The sequence below is a fragment of the Petromyzon marinus genome, chromosome 23, assembly GCF_048934315.1.
Source record: "Petromyzon marinus isolate PM22_M1 ecotype Great Lakes invasive population chromosome 23, UKy_Petmar_22M1.pri1.0, whole genome shotgun sequence".
Classification (NCBI taxonomy): Eukaryota; Metazoa; Chordata; class Hyperoartia; order Petromyzontiformes; family Petromyzontidae; genus Petromyzon; species Petromyzon marinus.
In genome coordinates this window covers 7082850-7086844 of record NC_133689.1, presented here as the reverse complement: position 1 = coordinate 7086844, position 3995 = coordinate 7082850, and the positions used below count along the sequence as shown (strand labels likewise).

Sequence of the window (3995 nt, the reverse complement as noted above, 5' to 3'; positions counted from 1 at the left end):
TACGTGCAATTAATTGCATGTTTTGAAAAAAAAAGGATGTTTTAGATTGGTATACCGTCGTATGTAACGGGCGAATTGTTAATCGGATAGAGGTCATAGTATGTACACACATTAAGTGCCAGTTGGAATTACCAACGGCAGAATGCATTCTGTCGGAATAACTGATACGATCAGTCTACAATGCATGCAAGCGACTCATGTCTGCTCTGGAAAACTGTGAAGGAAGTGTTTTTTTTCCCCTTTAAATAACCGCCACATTGGTATGTTTGAAAAATGCACGCGGGGAGATCATATGTTTGGCAATCTAACTGCCACAGGGCATCTTACGTAATGGCACGGATGGCATTTCAAAGACTTTGCGTGCAAGGGATCTCTCCATGGCGCTGAATCTCCGATGGGCATCTGGTTGCGCAAACCCCGAGCCGCGTTAACCAGGAAGAAAATAAACAGACTGCATCACTGCCTGTCATGAATACTGTCTTTACTACACAACCGTGACATGTATTGGCCTGGATTAACCCCGTAATCGGAACGTTTTAGTTTTTACGTGCTATTGCATACGTGTAAAAATACCGCACGACCTGTTTTGTGGGAAGTACAGCAACAGTGGTTGTCCTGTAAATAATTAAAAAAAACATCACAAAAGGAAAATGCATGCAGGCTAGAAGCAAATGGAAACGATGAGACGTTCAGCTCTATTATGCTGGTGGTCTAGACAAGGCTGAGAGCATTGTAAGTGCAATGCTGCGCTCACAAACAGCAGGAAGGATTGACTCCCATCACAAATAGCAGGAAGGATTGACTCCCATCATGCCTTCCTGCTGTTTGTTAGCACACCTTTTGTATAGTGTTATTTCTACTGATGTCCTATGTTAATATTGGCCTCTGAGATAGAAATGTGGAATATCTATCACTGCCTTGAGTCTACCAATGGAGATCAGTGATGTCCCATCGCTTCTTTGAGGAGGGAAGCTCTTTGACTGCACTCTTTCTATTTTTGGACATTCACTGTGTTTTAAAATATATATATTATTCTGATGAATTGGACAACAAAATCCGAAATGAAAAATGTACATGAGTCTTGAGACTAAGCAAAGCTTTCCTGGATGAATTAATGTAATTACATGCGTCATGAACCAGTGTATTAATGCCCCAAGCTCATCCTTCTTTCATGTTGTCTCTTTGGTTGCGATTGTAATGCATGCCATTATCTGCCATCATCGCACAATGTTGCTTACAACGTTGTGACTTACACAGGTTGTTTTACACCTTCCATAAATACTGTACGTCCTGGCTAATGTCTAATAGTACGCGTATCATCCATCCATCTCCTGTAGGATCATACATTGCAAATCTCCCTTTCAAGAAATTCCATCCACACCCAAGGTGCACTTTACATACGGTGTAGGTGGCCTGCAGTGACATTCATTAATATTGCCAGTCGCCCGAAATATTCATTTAGTTGCGTTAAAATTTGACGTGTGCAACAATCGCTGATCCTCGCAACCAATGGTGGAGCTGGCCCTGAGGGGGGACCGAAGTATGAATTGCTTTGGGATGAGTGGGGGGGGGGGGCACACTTTGAATTTAAACTCCGAAGTGAGATGGACACAAGATGCCTTGGCAAGACAGATAGATGTGGTCAGATGAGAGAAGTCTCTATTCCATATCCCTGTCCCAAAAATCTATTTAATATAAGGTACCACAATGTGGTACGTATCAGATATTAAACTGATAAGAACAGATACTACACATTGGTCTTAGCCAAAAGGCAGAGAAGCGAAAATGAAAAAAATGAAATGAAAAATAAATGAAATTAGAGAAGGGAGATACGGCTGTGACAAGAGATGTAGTGAAATTATAGAGTGAGTTAAAAGAGACAAAATAAATGAGAGACGTATTCGCGTTTTGCGATTGTTGGCTGTTTATCTTTATTGGGATCTGAATTCGAGCTGATGTGTGGTACTTGTTTAATGATTACGGGGTCCTTTGACTTATTTAGAGCCCTACGCTTTTACTTAGTTTGATTATACCTCGCGCCAAGTAATATCGATTCACTGATGGATTCACCGATGGATTAATTGACTTTTAGTGGCAATAATGTATTCATTTTCCTCGTTTGTACTCTCTTATGTGGTCGATCTCATTGTTTGTACATTGTTGGTCTAAAGGTATATTAACATATACAATACGTATAATAAACCCTCAATATTGTAGTGAATTCTAAGATGCACAATTGGAAGAATGTAAAATTCGATTTATAATGATTAGTCACAGAGAGTTTACATGCACATTGACAATACATTGAAGCAATGCCCCATACATTGCCCCATACATTGTTCACATACACATTGCAGCGCCATGACTATGATTCTGGCATTCAGTGCTCTGTTAATTTGAGGATTAATGTTGCCATTCTTTCGTAGTGCTTCTTTAACGTGTTTGATCTCTCTCACTAGACTTTCACTATCTGACACTGTTTTAGCCCGATGTACGAGCGTCTTGATAAGAGAGGATTTCTGAGCTGGATGATGATGCGAATCTGCATTCAGATAGGCATCAGTGTGCGTTTGCTTTCTGTAAACGCTGTTATTTTACCGTTTAGACCATGTCCAAGCAAAATATCTAGGAACGTGAGTGTGTTATTCACCTCCATTTCCATGGTGAACTGGATGGCCGGGTTTTGTGCATTGAGATGATTTAGAAAATCATTAAGTGTATCTATACCATGTGGCCAGACAACCAAAGTGTCATCCACATATCTAAACCAAAAATATGGTTTTAAGGTGCTCGAGGCAAGTGCTCTTATTTCAAAGTTTTCCATGTACAGATTTGCTATAGCAGGAGATAAAGGAGAGCCCATTGCTGCTCCTTCCTTTTGTTTAAAAAAATCCCCTCTCCATAAGAAGTAAGTGTTATTTAAACAATGGTCAGCAAGTTGTGGAATATCTTTTGGTTAACCTGTATTCTTTACTAGTGTAACAAGTAATTTAAGCGATTCGTTCACTGGAACCTTAGTGAATAGAGAATCACATCAAAACTTACCAGAATATCATTAGGATTAAGTTTAATATCTTTAATCACATTCACAAGATGTTCTGAATTTCTTATGAATGAAGACGTCCTACCGATGTAGGGCTGTATTTGTTTAGTTATATATTTTGCTAATTTATATGTAGCAGAGCCAATTGTACTGACTATGGGTTGTAATGGGATGCCGATTTTATGAATCTTTAGTAGCCCATACAGTCTATGTGGTTTTGAGGCCCTTGGCTTAATTTGGTATTGCTCATTCTTAGGGATTAATGATTTTGCAATTATTGCAGTAGTCTTACGTTCTAAAGTATTAGTTGGATCTCGTTTAATTTTAATGTAGGTACTTTCCTCTAGTAAATTTCTAATTTTATTTTCATAATCGGCTCGTGACATCACTACAGTAGTGCGGCCTTTATCAGCTGCCAGGATTTGGATATCTTTATTTATAAGGACCTCTCTTTAGGCTTTTGCTTCGTTAGAGCTAATATTTACTTTTGGAACTTTGCTATTCTCAATTATTTTGGCAACCTCGTGTCTTGTCATCTCTGCCTCATTATGTGGAAGGAGTCTTACTGCTGATTCTACCTCAGCAATTTTGCTGATTGGCCATGTCGGGTGGTGGAGGGTTACGACACATTTATAAATAACGCGATCTAACCCAAAAAGCTTTATTATGAATAATATTGGTCGCAAAAGCCTACGTGTTAAACATATAATTTTTTGTTTTATTTAATTATTTTTTCTACCTACGTGACTTTACCGAAAGAACCAAAGAGTATGGATTCCTGCAGTCACGAAAGCTTCAAATCAAGATCGAAACCTAGATCTTAATTTTTTAAGGCAGTTCTTGACCATTGTGTTCAGTTTTTATATTTGTACTTGTGCACCAGTGTCAACGTAATATCAGAAAATAATTAGTATAATGTGATGGCTGCATCTCTCACGGGACCGCAGACTGT

General features: G+C 38.8%; 1 non-coding gene across 1 annotated transcript; it reads right to left on the bottom strand.

Moving 5' to 3' along the window:
- Window positions 1–1601: 1601 nt before the first annotated feature.
- On the bottom strand, window positions 1602–1784 carry LOC116945374 (U2 spliceosomal RNA). Its single transcript, XR_004403281.2, has one exon. It is a non-coding gene; the product is annotated as a U2 spliceosomal RNA (small nuclear RNA).
- Window positions 1785–3995: the final 2211 nt, after the last annotated feature.